The 19,252-nt window shown below is 37.7% G+C and overlaps 2 protein-coding genes across 5 annotated transcripts in view; one reads left to right on the forward strand and one right to left on the reverse strand.

Moving 5' to 3' along the window:
* Positions 1–19,252, reverse strand: part of CMSS1 (cms1 ribosomal small subunit homolog) — a 250,502-nt gene that overhangs the window by 138,534 nt on the left and 92,716 nt on the right. The gene's annotated exons all lie outside the window — the stretch shown is intronic.
* Positions 1–19,252, forward strand: part of FILIP1L (filamin A interacting protein 1 like) — a 207,602-nt gene that overhangs the window by 98,153 nt on the left and 90,197 nt on the right. Inside the window, exon 1 of one of the 3 annotated variants that reach the window (XM_061453885.1) lies at positions 12,455–12,476. The exons of the other annotated variants lie outside the window; for them this stretch is intronic. The gene's annotated coding sequence lies outside the window, so the exon portion shown is untranslated. Of the gene's footprint in view, positions 1–12,454; positions 12,477–19,252 lie in introns of those variants that run through there. 3 annotated transcript variants of the gene reach the window in all.

A 19,252-nucleotide genomic window follows, 5' to 3' on the forward strand; every position in this document is an offset into this window, starting at 1 on the left:
ATCTAGTATTGTTTTAATAGCCCATGCCCTGACTAAAGACAAAAAAGGACCATAAAGCATTTAATTGTGCTTTAATAAAAGCCAGTAAAATATTCTTTCCTTTTTTTAATGCAAAACCACAGAATTTCCTTATATACATCTTATTATTAGTCAAAACTAACTCGGTACACTTGAAGAAAAAAAGAAAGTAACACACTTCATTGTTACAAGTTAATTGTGATACATTACCTTGAAAAATCAAGGAGACTAACTGATGGATCAACATTTTTTCCCCATATCTTACAATGTTAGCTGATTTTGTACAGTGAATATTTACACAGCCCTTCACAGAAACTTTTCTAATACAGTAAAATTGTTTTAACCAGCAATTAGTAAAACAGGGTACTGGTGCTCTCTCCTGTGACTTCACCAGGAACTGTACAGTAATTGCAGAAAGTTTTGCAAAAGGTTAGCCCCTTTCGACTTTAAAGACTAAATTCCACACTTCACTATCAAAAACATAGAAGCTTACATCAGAAAGACACTACAGACCTAAAATCTTGCACCTGTAATGTTAAAAAGTGAAAAACCATAAAATGTAAGTGAAAACACAGGGCATTTGTAGATTTAGAAAATTAAAATGCTTCTTTTGTTCAGAGGTATTATTACAACCATTATGGAATTTGTTACTATAATAGCTGATAGAAAAGTGATCAAATGGCACATCACCTGAAAAAAGTATGATGAATATTATCATGGAAGTACTCGACATGACTTGACATTGACATGGGAGAGGAGAAAATCCATCTCATCCAAAAAAAAAGTGTGAAAATCAACATAGCCTAGTAAAAGTTTAGTAATCTAAGAGTTCAAGAAAGCGTTATCTAGAACACATGAGCTAACCCAGACTAACTGGTTCCTTCTCCCTCTGTCATTATCCATCAGTAATAGGTGGTTTAATACTAGAAATGCATTATGTGGTTTTCACTCTTGGCAAGAACTTCAAGAAACAGCAGGCAAATATAAAATGTAATTGTTTGAAACAACAGTGTGTGTATATTAAATGAGTTGCTACCAGCAAATAACAAAAAAATACATTCCTGTGTCCAAGTAATCCCATTTTTCTTTCCTTTCTCTCCTTTTACATCCTTGGATCATCTTCTGAAAACAGATCATGCTTGTTTCACTCCTCAGCACATGGTAGGGCTGAGTTCCGTTCCACTCAGGTTTTCCTCCCAGTAGCCTGCCTTTATCTGCTCTTGCACCTTATCTGAGCAAACTGGTCACATCTCCATGATAAAGACAGACTATTGCTACTAGACCATTCAATATCAATACTATGGCATTCTTTCCCCTCCAGCAGCTGCCTGGCTGTGGGCTACACTTTTCGAAGGGTCCTTCAAGATCAGTGTCATAGCTTTATGAACCAGTGAATTCCCAAAGATTAAATTCTCCATGTAAATTCTAGCAGCTAGAATTTGCTCACTCCCTACCAACACACACAACTATTTCTGAAACTACAGGAGAGTACAAAAAAAAAAACCCAAAAACAGAAAAAAGAAAACTTTGAATGAAACAAAATCAAGATATTGAATAGCAGTACTTTTTATTCTTACAGGAATCTGCTAGACTTCATAACCATTAATCAGAAGAGCATATTATTCACATGCAACTTTTTAAATGGTAGAAATGTTACTGGATCTAGTCTAATCCGTAACAAATTATTTTATACAAATGTATCAATGTACTCTTGTATACAATTTTATTAAGTTAATGCTGAAATAAAGACCTCTGAAGTCAAAAGAAATCTTTCAAGCAGTAGTCACTTATGCTTGTAAAAAAAAAAAAAAATCATCACCTTCTTCTGAATTTTACTGCAGGCTCATACTACAAGAGAGGCAATTCTAGACACAACTAAGAAGAAATTTTGGGAGAACGTCCCTAATACCAGCAGAAGAGCTCTGAACTGGTAGGAATCATTTTTATATGCATGTTTTTAAGAGGGTATTACTGAAAAATACATAAAAAACATATAAGCTCATTTCTCATGCATGAATTTCTCTATAGGATGAAAATAACAGGAACCTGCTTAGGTCAGTATAGGGCGATTTCTGCAGCTAACTTGGTAGACTCACTAGTAGAAAATATTAAATCTTTTAAAAAACCAAGCCATTCTTACTTTCTTGGCCAAACTCTGGAAGACTTTCTCATACTTTCTACATGTAGTTGCCATTGCTCCATTTACCCAGTTCTTTTAAATTCTAAGTCATAGAAGTGGGTGGAGAGAGGAACTGATTTTGTTCTGCATACTAAGGAACTCTTTTAGTTGATAAAATTTATCAAAAGCTTTTTATATCTCAAATAAGTCTTTTCATGTAAAGTAAATGTGAAAACGTATTTGTATTTCTCCTGTACGTTTTCTAGTCAAAGCTCCCCCTTAGAAATAGTAAACAAAACTATTGAAAAAATACGTGAATCCTCCAGATTCACTTTAAAAAGTACGTTCATATACAGAGATGTCATATTAAGCACATACAGTAGTTAACTCATCTGCTTTTGCCATCTGCACACTAGAACAACAAGCAATGGGGTTTTTTTTTTGACCAAAATAATGTTTCTGTAAATACGTTCTGGAATTTCACTGTTCCATTTAAATTAATATAGAACTTACAGTAAGTGGCCCTAACAGAGAGAACATTTCTGATGTCTCTGCCTGAAACACATGCCTTCCCACAACACTTCCTGTCTTGCACCCGTTTTTGGATATTATCACTTGTCTGACAAGAATGAGGTCAGCTAGGATTGTAAAGATACTTCACAGCAGCTGTCCAGCATTTCTTTGCAAGTACATCAGCTTTTAACTCCTTAACTGCCCCACCAAAACAGACACTGTAGTCTTGCAGGTACACGAAAGAATAAAGACTTTTCAGAGTGCACAGGGCGCTGGCCACTGAGCTATCTAGAAGTGCTTAACTGGGGGACATAAATGACTAAACTTTTCATGTGAGCAAAAAAAAAGCTCATGAATGAGCCATGTGATGTGAAATTAAGAAGCATTACCACTTTTGCAGCAGCCAGGACCAAAATGAGATGGGGAGGTAAGACAACACCATTTATGCAGAAGAAAGAGAAACACTGTGTTTGAAGAACAGCAGAGAAAGACAGCCAAATTTCAAATACTAAGGTTTATCAGCACTTTCCCAAACACACTTGGCTAAGTCTCAGCAAGTAAAACTTTATTGGTCCAGTTGCTTTCAGGACCAATAAAGCTGAACTAAACCTGTATAAGCAGCAAAGAATACTCTGAATTTACACAAAACTTATAATGTGACACAATAAACCCATCCCCAAAACTCTCACAAAACTTCCCGATGTTTTAAAACTCTCCATCTTAGGTCGCACAGGCTGTCAGAAATGTCTTTTATTCATTTATGAAGATGCATTCACAGAATCACTAGCATAAACTGTGTATGAATGAATCTTTCAGTAGCAAAAAATTTGATCTGTGTCAATTATGCCCGTATTTCCATGAAATGCGCCAGAATGTGCACCCATGTTTTACTGGCTGTGGGAGGACAGATGGAGACATACCGACACTGACTGATGATATCTGGCATACAAGCTTTACCTGTATTAAAGTTAGTGTGTTTTGTTTGTTGTTTTTTTTTTGATAAAGTTCCACACATGGTATAAATTTACTCCCAATCAGTTCACTGAACTGCATGGCCACCATTTCCATTTGAGAAGCTTTAAGATGATACAAGCTTACCACATCACCAAACCAAAATTCTTTGTTGCTTTCTGACACCCTGTGTAAGAGCTGTTGAAGAGACAAGGAGAGCAGCTTTCTATCACACTGCAGTCTCTCCAGCTCAGGTACCACAGGAGGCTGTGAGAGAACAGCAGCTGGGAGCGCAGAGTATGTTTTTAAAAGGTTCAGGTATGAGACTGATGAGAGACAAAGAGACTGTGATCATGCAGCACAAATGTCCCAATAAGACATGATTTCCACAGCTTCTTACTTTCCTTGTGTATGATGTGTTCACAGGTGCTGTGCACATCCTCCCTTTGTACAGTGAGCCTAGCTTACATCTTGTTTCAAAAATACTGCAACAATTTTGTGATTTAAACCATGATTTAGTTACAATATTACAGTTGGTATAGTTTCAAAAGAGCAGCATTACTCTTTAGCCTGCGCACCGCTCACACTTTGCAGGGTTTTGGCAGTGAGCAACTTAGCTCATCCATTCTCATATTGTAACACTTCAAAGTACATACCAGATCTAAGAAAGCATTTACAAACTCAGCTTGCAAATAAAAAAAATTAAAAAAAAGAAAAGAAAAAAATCTTTCACAAAACTGATTCTGTCTTGCAAAAAGTCTCTGTATGCCCTTGGCTGCTTCTGTCCCCACCTGAGGTAGGGCGTATACACATGTAATACTTTATACATGTGCATGCAGGTCTACAGGGCAATCCTCTGTGCTTCCTTCCAAATGGCAACTTTTCAAAAAGCAGCTGCCACTGTGTACCTCACTGTGTACAATAACTCAAGCAAAAGTCTGAGAAGCAAGTCAACACACAAGATATTAGCTCAGTTTTGCCTACAGTAAAAACCAAGCAACACAAACGCAAAAGTAAGCAACTTCCAACCACTCACCTGGCTCAAGAGTTAAATTATAGCTTCATAACACTGTACCAAGGTGTGCTGCAATAAATACTATGCTACCCTAAAGGAATTGTTAATGTCAACCTGGCATCATCGTCAGTAGATCTCTTCCGGGCCCCTTTCTTTCAAACTAGCTAGGTTTCCGTGTCAAACCACAGGTTGCCTCAGTGTTCTGTTTGTAACATACTTTTTTGATGAGTTAAAACCTGATAAACAGCAATATCAACCATATGGGTCCTTTATAAAATCCCATGTTTCTGTAGTTATGGACAACTAATGGAAAAACCCTGAAAGCTGAACTTAGTGTAACAGAACTGAGATGAAACAAGTTGTGTCTTTTTCCCCACAAGCCATAAACATCAGATGCATACAGCATGTTAAGACACTATAAAGGCCTAAGGGGGCACAGATAATTATCAAGATGGCTAGGACATGCTTCCTTTAAGCTGATCTCATTATGTAGCATCACATTAATATGACTGGAGTTTTATTTCTTTTTTTTTAAGTTTTAAAATATGTCCATCTCATACGTCCTCTGCAAAGAGGCAGATGGACTTGAGTAAGGAAAAATTGCTGTTCCCAATGCTGTTCCCAAAGCATTTTCAAATTAATTGATCATTACATAATACATAATATTATATTTTAACTCAGTATTTAAATGGATAAAACAATTTTGTGTCAAAAATCAGGTAAGTTTTGTGGCAAGCAAAAGAGAAATTAAGTAGTAAGACTGTATTCAGTTATTTCTGGCATCTGACCACAATCAGTCTCTCTGATGCAAGAAGCTAGGCGAGCTGACAACACTCAAAGTGAGAACTAGGCAAAAATATATATAACTATATGGACAAAATTGTCCATTTTCATAGACTTTCCTCCTCCCTTCTGTTCTAAGCAGAAGATAGTACATTTCTGCAAATAAGATGATGAAGGAGCAAGATCTACAGGCAAGCTGGCAGAGCACATAGGTAATAGGGAATGTACATCACAGGACTCCCAGAGGTCCTACCCAGCATAAATTGTCAGATGACGCCTTCCAGCCTGAATTTCTGAAAAGATATTAAAAATTCATTTAGGAAGAAATTATTTCAGAAACATTATGCCAGAGTTAAACCTTCCTGCCTTTTCAGCTCCAGAAACCTAAAAGAACCAACTCTTAAGAATTATACATTTACCAGTAATTCTATTTTTGTTATTTTAGCATAAGGGTGCACCCACAAAGTCAATGCCTTACAGTTTCTATTAGCTTACATTCCCCCACTTTACAGGGTAAAGTTAACCTACTAAACATCTTAAGAATCAAGAAAGTATTTCCCAAAGCCAAAAACTAGAAGCTGTACACTATTGTGTACATTTGGTTTCCAGTTGCTCTCAATTTCCTTCTTTTTCCATAGCTATAATAATTAGAATAATTATATATTTACCAGTTTATATATCTACATTATTAAAAGATAAAATAGAGGGAATAAATTAAATTTTAATAGACCAGAAACATTTTGGGTTTTGAAACAATTGTAAAAGCTACTGTGCTCCTGCAGGCTCAAACAGCATCTCAAATGAAGTTTCTCGTGTTCTATACGCATTGGCACCTAACTGCTGAGATACAGGAAACGTGTTCTTTAGGGACAAATTATCTTTGATGAAATGGGGAAAAATTGTCCAATCTTACAAGCTGTTTAAATGATTTATTTTAGCTTTTACTTACTGATGAATCACTGACTTGACCTTAATCTAGATTTATATGTCTATAATTAGCCTTTTCATGTGCCTATTGTAAGGCTTATGCACATGCACCTTGGTGTTAAAGGGGAAAGAGGTCAGGGAAAAGAGAACAACGTAAACTGGTTAGAAAGATTTAAGAGATGCCAAGCATTGTGCAGAAAATCCAGTCTGAGAGAAACAAAAGAAAGTACAATAAAAGAAACTAACAGCTACTTCATCTGACACGTTAATTTAAAACGTTCACAGCACCCTTCAGCAGAGAGTATCACAATAACTATCCAAAAACACTTGTTATTTGAGGCATGCATATGTTCACTAGTTTACTTAGTTAACAAAAGCAGACAGCAGCAAGAAGGAAGCCTAAATCATTCTGCCAAAGCTAACAGGAAGACAACCCCTCACAATTTGGGTCCAGATTCTGCTCTGGAAATCTACAGACCAGAAAATAGATATATATATGAAGGGAAAGCTTCATAAAGTCTTATGAGGACTGCAAAATAATTTCCAAAGGAATGCAGAGGAAGTCTCATCCCTTGTGGTACCTAAAAGTAGATGGAACAAAATAGTGGAAAGAAACCCAAGGAAAAACCCAGTACTGGCAAGTTGACAGGCTATATGGAATATATTTTTTTTCTTTCATCTCTGACTTCTATTAACATTTTTGTGACTCTACAGGCAGCCAGGTAGGACCTTTGGTTTATAGTCCATAAACACAAGCCAAAAGCCTCCCACAGTTCCATTTGGTAACATCAGCGTAACATGCTCAAATACACACAGACTTCTGACAATGAGTCAAGTTCCCATTCAAACATAACTTATGCCAAAAAACACCAAAGATTATTTCAACTAATAAACACTTGGTTAAAAAACATGTCAAATCAACTTGGTCTTTACATCAATTTAATTGCCTTTTACCACAACCACTGCCTAAGCGGCAGCATTCTGCATGAAGAACCGAGATAAAGGCGATTTAAAACATTCTCACAGCACTCCCCTGACCGTCATTGCTTCCCTGGTTGCGTAAAGCTAAATTTGCACCAGAAAAGAGATTCGCCAGCAACCGGGCTTCTGTTGTGAAATAATTTTAAGGATGTCAACATCCTGACTCCTGGAGATAAGAATCTGGGACAAATACTGCACCAAAATTAAATTCTTAAAGGAAAGGACAAAGGCTTGTATCCTGTCACTGTACACAGTTTCAATACCCTCTCCAAATGTTGTCCTTTGATTCAACCTTCATAGTGTCATTCTTACAAAAGACATCTCTCCATAAGAAATACAGTACTTAAAAATATGCACAGTGTTATCCCAAATTTATACAGATGCTGTTAAATAACGTATTTATTCTCTTTATAAAACTGAGACATTTGGACTTCAGATTTTTCCAAATTCCATTCCAACTCCCCTACTGCGTTTGTACACTGAGCATTAAAAAGACAAAGCAAAAAATAAAAACAAAACATTCAACACAAGAACACAACCAAAGTTCAAAGTAACTTGTGAGATGTTGGATTTATAGATCCTGAAATCACCTTCTCCAAAACATTATTCTTTCCAGAATTTAATACACAGTTACAGCAATGCAGAAGGCAGAGCCGGTGCAGCTAGCTCTTCCCCAAGAGACAGCATCTCTAACAGACCACTCTGACAAGCAATTAGAGAACAGCAAAGCAAATTTCTACCAGACAGATGAAAGGAATACAGCAGACATGCATTTGACAGTTAAAACACTGATTGGAATAGCAGCAGCTGTAAGCATGCAGAAAAAGACTGAAATCTCTTCAGAGACTCTTCTACCACACTAAAAGCTGCTTTGCCTGAATAGGACCAAGCCACACTTGAAAGGCTAAGATGAAGTGTCCCTTTTACATAAAAAGCAAGCCTTCTTTCTTTACAAGTACCATGCTGAAGCTAGCCAAGGACAAATAAACACAAAATTCACTAAAAATACTTCAGAGACAAAAGTTCTCAAAGACAACCCAGTCAACTGAAAACACATGTATTCAAACATAATGTCCTGTCTCCATATGTATTTCTTCTTATAGAATGGTGACATGAGCTAAAATTTCATTCCCACTGTGAGATCTCTTGATGACTCATGAAAAGATGAATCACTATTCTCAATGGAAATAATGACTTGTGACAGCTATAACTTCTGATGTTTGAAGTATCACATGGGCAAAGTCAGAGTGACTCCTTGCTGTAAATAATTAGCGAATTGCAGCAAAATGTATTTCACTACCTAGCTTTAAAGGGTAACGGAGAATTAACAGTCTAGAGTCTCACCCATGCTACAGGATAAATGCATGAGTAAAGCCAGAGTCTAAACTAGTTCCAAAACCTTTCTGACAGGGACCGAAAGCAGATGTTTAGACAAAGAGAGCAGTGGGAGCATCAACAGAGTGAGCCTTCTCCAAGCATGCCCTGAGTTGCCATTTAAGGATTTAAGCTGCCTCCAGAACATTCTGCCAAACTACCACAACCAAACTGATCCGTTAATGTCCTTGCTGAATGCACTAACACCTCAGGCCTTGGAGATGACTCTACAGATTGACTACGTGCTGTGCGAGGAAGCACTTAGTTTCAATTTTGTGGTGAACTGATTCACTTAGTGTCCCTCGATTATCATGCATGAGAAAATAATTATTTCCATTTACTTCATGTGTGCTGCTCAGGATATCCACGTCCTAAATCAGATGCCTCTCGTACATTTTCTTTCCCATTTGAACAGTCATAGCATAGTAGTCCTAGGAGATAGAGCACAGGTAATCTGGTAATGGAGATAGGGAATCTAAAATCCAAAATATGTTTGCACAAATGCATAATAATGCCTTCTGGTTTAGCTTACTTGCTTTCTTAAAGCTCTCTGGTTTCTGACCAGTGCTAGAGACTGACCTGAAGTATTCCCACAACAAAGAGGGATCCCCTAACAAGTCCTCTTTGCTGAGTACAGTTGCTAATAACTACCTCAGGGCTTTTTCTTAGAGATATCATCAGAAGCACCTAATTAAATAGGTTGATAAGCCATCTATTTTAATAATATTCCTGCTACAACTCTGGCATCAATTCCGCAGGATTTCAGAATAACAAATTGTGGTATGTTGCACTGAAAACACAGTTCAACGTCTTTGAGAAGCAAACTGATTCCTTTCAGAAGAAAGAGTGCAAACAGGGAAGGAAGGAGTTTTCATACCTAGCCTTTTTTAACCAACCACTCTCTTCACTCTCCTGCTACACCCCATGGAGAAAGCAGGGCTTCTCCTGAGCAAGAATCCAGCCTTAGATTTGTGGAAGTGCCCTTTGATAGCCCCATCCCTCTTCTCTGCCTATAGCCAGCTAGGTTAAGCTCATATGCACAGCTAGTGTGCAAACCTTTCCACACGCTCCTCTGCATATCTGAAAGCAAATATGTATATTAAGAGATCTGATTCCGGACAAAGAATCATCTTTTTTTTACAACATGTCATGGTCTCAGCCATTACAATTTTCCCTCACAGTAGAGTAAGTATGCATATATATATACTTAGACATTTAAATAGATCTTTTTAAAATATATATGCATAAATATATAGAAGCCTTATTTGTGTACCACAATAAGGCACAGTGATATTCAGAGGCTTCCAGATGCTCTGTTCAGTTCAACCAGCATGTGCGGCTTCTGTAAAACACCATGAAATACCAACCTTGGCAGCCACTTCCCCAAAACTGTCATACACATGTATTGCCATGGGTTTCTTTCCTCACTCCTGATATTCTCTTGTTCCTTCATCTTTCCAGGCCATCCTGCTGTCCCTAGGGCAGCTGGTTAGTGGGTGCAGAGGTCCTCTGCACTCCAACACCAAACTTAGAACCAGGCTGGACTGCCTAACCGGGACAAGGGGTACAGCAAGGGCCTGTGGTACCCCTAGAGCAGCGCCAGCAAACACCATCATTCCAGTTAGTTAGAATCACAGAATGACAGAATGGTTAGTGTTGGGAAGGACCTAATAGCTCATCTAGTTCCAACCCCACTGCAGGCAGGGACACCTCCCACTAGACCCAGGTTGCTCAAGGCCCCGTCCAACCTGTCCCTGAACACTGCCAGGGATGGAGCATTCACAACTTCCTTGTGCAGCTCGTTCCAGTACCTCACCAAACCGACAGCAAAGAACTTCTTTATATCTAACCTGAATATTCCCTGTTTAAATCCATTACCCCTTGTCCTATCACTATAGTCCCTGATGAAGAGTCTCTCTCTGGCATCCTTGTAGGCTCTAGTTGATGGCTGAAACATTGTCTTTGCTGTACCTGCCAAGCCATGAAGCAGATGACCAGGTCCATGCTTAACAAGGCAGCTGCAAATTCAACAACGCTATTTCTTACAAATACTGTACAAGCCCTTTGGGAAGGCAGCCTTAAATCTCCACAGGGTTACGTCTTGCACAGGTGGCCTGTATAACTTCACAGGATCCTGTTCTTAAATTTTTTTCAAAGCCTGCTCACTACATTTATTACTGTAGTTCTGACTAAGCCTCCAAACTATTTTTACGGGCCCTGAACAATAGTAATCATTTAGGATCAAGTTCAACCTGCTAAACTGAATTGTATCTAGTTCAGAACCTTAAAACCCCACATCTCTGAGAAATCCTGTTGATCACAACACATACAGGATATCAACTGGATAATGTTGATTTACAAGATATATGAGGAACACCACAAGAACAAGAATTTGCTATAAGGTTTTGTCATCACTCAGACCCCTAAGAAATGCATTTTAATACCCTCTTAGCAACAACTTCATTTTGAAATGTGCAATGCAGATGTGGTAAGGTAAAGATGATCAGGTTTGTGAATAATGACTATCAATTTTTTCAGTGTCATTTAAGAACCCTGTCTAGGACCTAACAGCACATTACGAAGTTGTACATATCATTCTTCAAATAAAGCAACACTAAAACTAGAACATCAATTTGCAAAAGGCTATTTTCATTGTATCAAAAAAAAGACTGAAGATTTTACTTAACTCTTCTGATGAGCAGGAAAAAAAAAAAAAAAAATCAAGATATTTGACTTATTTGAAGGGCAACTTTAAACTACTCAAATTTAATTCTATTTCCTGAAACAAGAGGCACTACTATTTACTGTTGAAGCATTTGTCCAGGGCCACGTACACTGTAAAGAAATCACTAACTAACCTTAAAGAGATGGGTTTCAACTCTGCAGCTCTAATTTACAAGAAGCTGAAGTTATGACAAAAACAATTTCACTATGCAAATGCTCTGAGGATAAACACACAGATTGTCTTCATCTCATGCCAGCTAAGAAATTAACGATGAACCTGTACAAAATAATGACAGCAATACCATTTTAAATACCAGTGTTATGAGCCACAACCTACCTCAGAAAACCATATATATATATATATATATATATATGCATTTCTCCCTTGTTTTCCTTCAGTTCAACCCTAAAAAGCCAAACAGGGCAACAGTTTTACTTCTCAGGTATGATGAACATACCTTTCCCTCTCCCATTGAATTTTATGTTTGTTGGGTTTCTTCGTGAGGTTTTGATTGGTTGGTCAGGTTTTTTCCTCATTCTCTTCTTTTCAAGGCTACATGGCAAGAAAATGATTAAAACTTAAAGTAAGGAGAGAACACCTTGCTGTCTCTAGATCTGTTACTTTAATTAATGAATATGCTTGTGTTAAAAACAGACCTTTAGAAATGTCACATTTTGTGACTGGCCAGACTATATTTAAAGGAAAATACATGTAGTCCGAGTTATACTAGCAGTATAACTAGCATATTAGTTATGTTATACAACAGTCCCCAACTCTGTAATCCGGTCTCTGACACACGCAGCCCCACAGACTTTAATGCACAAGGAAAGCTTGCAGAATCCTACCATATGCACTCTGATGTTTACCGGGCATTTGGTATTAAATGATGGAGGACATATTTTAAAGCCTTTCATTTTAAAGCCTTTCCTTTATCTCCAGAAATTTATGTGAGCAGAAAACCTAACATTCTGGTGCCAGAAGAGTGTTAGGATCTCTGATCATTCCTCCAATAGAATTGCTTACACAGAGGAACAACTAGCTATTCAGGGCTGTGTATTGTCTCAATCAAGGTAAATTAACTCCAGTGTTAAGACTTTTTAAATACTTACTCATTCAAAACAGAATTGATTGGAAGAGTGCTAAGAAAAATTATCCTCTTAGAGAAAGAATGTAAACACTATGGGAACATAAGATCACTACATACACCTGCTGTGTGTTAAAATGACTCCTTTACAACCACTCAAAAAATCAAACGAGGGGCTGCTTTGGAATTACTACTTTTTTTTTTGATGTTAAGCAAATGCTCACAAGCAAACTTACATGGTTTTTTTAAAATGTGTCCTGGAGAGATGTGTGTACCTATGTAACACAGAATTAGGAGGATATGTTCAGAAGATGAGGTACACACAGGTACTTTAAGAAATGGCATTAACCTGCTGACTTCATGTATAACAAATTAGCACTATTTAAGTGTCATGGTGCTTTCAAGAGCTAAATATTAGCTTCAGATTAATTTCAGTGAAGTCTTAATACACGGCAGTTCTAAGGAGGCCCTCTGTGCCTGGAGGATATGACTCACTGCTTCTCTAGGAAGGACTTGCATGTTAAATGCAAACATTTATAGTCACCTGTCCATGCCCCCCCTAACACACCTAAAAAGCTGCTGACCTGTTCTCAGCTGCCAGGAAAACACCAGTAGGAACACAATAAAATTGCTACTGAGATCAAAAAAAGCAACTCTAACATCACCCTCCTGCCAGATCAACCCATTTATGATGCTTGCTGTACAGGGAGCAGGCTCCTTCCCAAATCCTCCCATAATTCCAGGGCTAAAGAGAGGCAGCAAAAAGGTCCCTACTGCATCCCCTGTGTGTCCCACCTTGCCTCTGCCTAGTTCCATGCTCTTTGTCACTGGCCATCACAGAGGCAGGTGGACAAGCTTTCTGCCAAGTCTCTCCAGCATCAACATGCATGTAGCTCCAGCAAAATACAGGACAACTGATGAAAGCAACTAAGCTTGGCAATACAAAGACTCTGCTATAATATTACCATTCTTCCAAAAGGTTAATCAGGTGTTTGAACTGGCCTTTTCAGATAGTACTTTAGATGGGTGGGGATGGGGAAGAGGGCATTCAGGCTTTAGTGTGTTCCCTTAGGACCTCTCTGAACATCAGACCCTTGTAATACGGTTATATACATGCATCCATTTATGTCTGCAAAATCCCTTTCCTCAGCTGCCACTAGCCACTGGGCTAGCAACTGGCCACAGCTATATTTTATTTGAACAAGGGTTAAAACAAAGAGAGGAACAAACAATGGTATGTGCTTTAAAGTCACCTCTCGAGCATGCCTTGCCCTTCCCCTCCAAGGATTCAGCTACAGTATAATCAAAACCAGGGCGAAGTCACAGCTGCAGACACATATCAACATTTGCTTTTACATACAAACCTCATGTAGCAAAATTGTGGGGTCCTTATGTAGCAATGAAAGGAATATATGATTCTCTCCATTCGTCCTATGCCAAAGCACAGCTCACGGCCTCAAGACCAAATTTCAAACAAGGGGAAGATAGGGCTGAGGAGAAGAAAGCACAGGCAGGGACACAGATGAGGTACATCTACTTGGCTCACTGACCTCCATTCCGCTTCTCTTTCTGTGAGGAGGCAATTTAACTTGACTGCTTTTAAGAAATTTCCTATTAGAAAGCTGTTGTTTCCAGTGCATTTTTATTGCATTTGCCAAAAGTTGCGTCATCAGAACAGGGTATATTCCTACGGGAGCTGAAGGTCCAAAACTGTAAGCCATTATAATAAATAATACCAAATGCTGTGGCTAGTAAAACCTGTAATCTGAACATGTACTAAAATTAATTTCACTATGTACAGTTACTATTCAAACTGTGCTTTTCACATTTTCCTGGCAGACACAGTTACCAATGAGTATGAACAATATGAAAAAATAATAAGCCACCACTCAAAGTCAGAATTTGACTTTGGCTTATTTAAGGCAATAAACAATCTTAATGAAAAAAAGATTCTTCAAAGAAATAAAGAACTACAAAGTTGACTTGAGAATCTACCTGGAAGCTCATGTTTCCTTTGTGCTCATTTGTGTGGAGGTGAACAAGCACCAGATAATGAAAAAAATCCTCCTGCCGCAAAGTCAATAGGTAAGAACAAGTAAGAACAAAAGACTAATTAAACACAAAGAAAACAACAAAAAGCCTCCAAAACAACAAAAAGAAATACACATTCCTGTTGGAAAAAGATTTTTGATTCAAAATACCGATGCAACACTGACCTGCACTTCCACTAAAGCCTAGAAATCAAAGTTTTCTATATTTCTTAAGAGCACCTTGTGACTCTAGGGCACTCTTGTCAAAAACATGCAACTTGCCACCATAAATCACAGCAAGAGCCCACAGGCAGCATATGTGGAGTTAGATGAGGGGTTTACAAGGCACTGTACTGAGCCAGGACTCCTAGCTCAGAGGTGAGGAGAGAATTCATGCCATTCACCCAGATGTCAGCATCCCTTCACTAACACCAGGAACCTAAAACCTCTGTCCCACAGGAAATAAGGTTTCATCTGTATAGAAAGGTTACAGTGAGCGGACTGAAGATCTGAGAGAGATTTTGCTTCCATTAAACTCCTGGGAAAGAATGATTTAGGATATTTATCTGATTTACCCAAATTTTTCTCTTTGATATTAAATATGGAGAAAGTGGGTGTGGGGAGTGGGGAAAGGAATCTTCCATGGCCATCTGCATGTTGCTATTTTGTAGTTGCAGTTGGAAAATGCCAGGGCTGATTTCTTGCACAACTAAATACTATCACAGTCAGAAAAAATGTTAGCCTACTGTTATATGCTTAGGTATTGCCATTAATGAGACAAGAAAGCAAGGAGAAAATAATGTGATATCACACTGCTTTTGTACTCCAGAACACAAAGAAAAACTCAGTATTTCTTCAACACAGGAACACAAAGTACCAAATTGCAGAATACAATAAAGACCTGAACTTTAGTATATATAAGGAAAACCCAGTCCACAGCTAAAAGAAAACCGTAAAAACTAGAAAAAAAAACAACCTTGAGTGATTTAATTTCTGATCAGAAAATCCAGAGATTACTGTCTGGTTTCTAGATTGTAGCAGAATGTAATAATGTATGGGGACAGTACGAAAAAGTTTGGCTTAAAACAACAATCAAACAAACAACAATCAAAACCACCACTACCCCTCAAAAAAAAGCCCCAAACAAAAACCCAAACCAACTCAGAAATCCTAGGTTTAGATACAAGCCTAAAGTCCTACCTAGTCCTTGTTCATAGATGCTTTGTGCCAGCATGACGAAACCAGTAAAATTCTTCAAAAAAGAAATGCAGTTCTCAACAGCTTCTATGAGTTAAGTACTGTCCGATATCAGACACAGCACTTAAAGAATTGGTCTGAAGTATAAAAGATGAAGTTCATGAAGGCAAACTGACATTAATGTAGGAAAGAAAACCCAGGGCTTAGGAAAAAGAAATTAAGCTATTTTCCACAAAGCTGTCTAAAGGTGGGGAATTCCAGATAAGGGAGAAGTTCACAGAATTTCAAAGCTTGGCTAATATGTTTTCTGTGTTGCTTAGATGCAAAAAACAGACAAAAAGATTTTTGGACAAATCAAACTGATACTAAGCAAGCAAACAGACAAAAAAAATCAGACCTACAATTGCAGTGAAAGCCTTATCTGGACATGTCACGTAACTCCAATAGCCCCAAAAGAAGATAAAATTGTGTATTTTAAAATATCAATCAGCTCATTCTTATAAAGAAGTCCTAAACATGGGACTGCGAAAGACAACTGTCTGAAGTAGGGCTTCCCACACAATATAGTGGGAAAAACAGCAGGGTTGGTTTTGAAAAGTTATTTTATTCATGTCTGTCTTGGTAAAATCAGGGGCACCTGTGGATTCCCCCACCTCCTCCTTCTCCAAACAAGGCATCTCTTCTTGGAGCAGGTTGCAAATGATCAAATCAATGGAATAATGATCTTGATTGTCCTAGCCAACTCCACAGACATGAGTTCACAAGAGAGGCAGCCATGCAGCTTCCTCAGATGTTAGTAGAGACTTTTGATCTTTCTTTGAAGAAACTTTTCTCAGGATATGTAAAAGTTTGTGGTTTATTTTCATGTGTGGGGAAAAGCAACAATGAGGTGAACACTCCCACACAAAAAATGTCTCAAAAAAGCTATGCTTGTCAAAATTACCCTTGAAGAAAATTCATATATACTCACTTTGAAGGTATACATTTTTATTCTCTAGTCCTCACTGTGGTTTCAGATGCCTATTTCATGACTCATGGATGTATGCAAACACCAACCAGATTCAAAAAAAGAATAAAACAGAAATGGACATGGCTGCAAGGATTAAGAAATTTGGGTTTTGGATACCGAGATCAATTACCGTGGGATAAGAAATTAACTTACACTAGGTATCATGTACCAGATAGTCCTTGCTTACTAGCCATACATATTTCATTGAAAACAAAAGCAAGGTACTTCAGCTGTGCGTACTACTGCTCTTTTGCTGAAAGCTTATAAAAGACCATTTATTTTGTATTTGCCACATGCACCAAAGCACAAAAGAATTACACAGACACACACCTGGTATACAAACACATTATTTAAAATGTTATATGTGTGCATATGGAGGCACACACAAAGTGAAATACAAGAACTACCATTGCTTTCTTCCTTCTCTTTCACCCCCAGCTGTATAGCTAATAATATCATAACATTCTATTTCTTCAATTAGATACTCTTTAGCGAATTGTGATTTTAGGCTGCTTTTCAAAATGATGTTACACTACGTTACCAGCATGTTTAAGGGCACACAAAAAGGCTGTTGGTCACAAGCACTTCTTTGCCAGAGACAATATGTCTTTCATCAGAAAGGAGGGACCATATTATAATAGACACACTGGCCACCTGAAGTGGTGTTTGTATACACGCATGTGTATGTGTAGGGAAAGTTAATTAGTGAAGTCAGAGATGTAAAAATTCCACCACACTGCACAAGCTACTTTTCTCTTTTTTTTCTTACAGACTTCTCTTCATAAAATTTGTAGTTTGCTTCTCAATAATTTGAAAAATAGTTTTAAAATTAAGAGCTATGTTATGCTATCAAAAACATTGTAAGAAAAACCTTCAATTAATAGTACTTTTAATTCCACTTAGATTATTACTATAGAACATTAAAAGTTCGCATTCTGGGGTGACAGGAAGGTCCAGGAAGTGGGAGGGAATTACGAAAAAAGGGACTTTCTTTTTTCTCATAATTATATTTTTTTAACCTGGTATCACAAAATTCACCTTGAAATATTTATAAGGTTACCACACTTGGTAACCTTATAACCTGGTGATAGGATTTTGGCTATAACAGGTCTGCTGAGGACAGCAAAATAAGTATGGGCAACAGTGTATATTATTGCAGGTTACCCATTTATCAAAAGCATGTTCAAGCAAGGACACATACCTGCCAGCTAGGAGACAAGCAAACACATTGCTTGTGAGCATTTAGAGAGCCTTGTGCGCTGAGAAACTTCTGGATTTTAAACTCTGCCAAAACTGTCATGTACTTGCACAAAAGCACTGAGTTGCTGAGCAACACGTTCAGATAAGTTTGCACCAAGTTTGGCACAAGGAGATACTAATCTTCACCAGGACCTCTATAAGATTTTGATTAGTAAGTCTTTAGTAAGAAAGGGGAGAGCAAAAGACAGAAATGGAAGTATTGAGAGGTGCATGGATCTCATATGAAAGAATCAAAAATGAGATAGAGGTGTGTAAAAGCTAGATCAGATCAATAACCTGCAGAACATAAACCAAAAGCCAGTAAAAACCCTCAGTAAAGTTTCAAGCCTCTCTGCCCCCACCCCAAAAAAAAAAACAAATCCAAACTGAAATATCCCCCCAAAGAAACCACAAACTACACCATTCAGTAGGCAGAAGGTGTGTGGCCTACCATACAGTAAATTTTGGCCTATTCTGAAACCCCAAACCTAAAACCACTTGGTTTTGGTTTTTTCCTTTCTGTTTTCAATCTTGCATATTGTTATTTTACAAATAGATATATAGTCCCTCCTCAAGTCCTCAAATACTCTGCTTTAGGTATTGCCTGGGGGATTTACAGAAACATGTTATGCAAAATGTAAAAAAACTTTTGTTTCACAAGTCTAAATATGCTACCCTTCAGCTTCATGAATACCCCCACAACAGATGATTCTGGGAAAAGGCCAACTGAAGTTTCAAACAAGCGCGAGAGAGAGAGAGCAAGATACTGACACTTCCACAGATTTCACAAAAACTGGTGCCTGCAGAAAGACTTGAGACACAGCCACAGTGAGGAAAACTTACAGCAGCTGAGTAAGAATTAAACCTCAAACATTGTATTAAATAATGATAACTGTTTCTTATGCTCATAAAAAAGGAAAATTCTATACCTGGAAACTAAACTCATGTATTGAAATCAGAGAAGCTGAGTTTTATTTCAGTCCACTTTACCAATAAAAATCTGTCATACAGACAACTGCAAGATAACAACACTGCAGTTTACCTTTTCAAATACTAAGATCTACCCAATCTTATAGTAACATTTTTTCACATGCAACAAAAATCTCTCTAGTAGAAATCTTTATAAATAATCCACTTTTAGTGTCTAATTACAAACTGAATGTGGAGCATTTTACTTTAGAAAGAGAAAAATCCCCTAAATTCAAGGAAGCTGAGAAAAAGTTACCCATATTAACCTCTCAGAAGCAATTCAGTATAATTGCACAAAATTCCCCACAGCCCTCAACT

Source organism: Pezoporus flaviventris, unplaced genomic scaffold (genome assembly GCF_033815535.1).
Source record: "Pezoporus flaviventris isolate CSIRO_AGI_PZ_B2104156 unplaced genomic scaffold, CSIRO_AGI_Pfla_v1 ptg000015l, whole genome shotgun sequence".
Taxonomy (NCBI): Eukaryota; Metazoa; Chordata; class Aves; order Psittaciformes; family Psittacidae; genus Pezoporus; species Pezoporus flaviventris.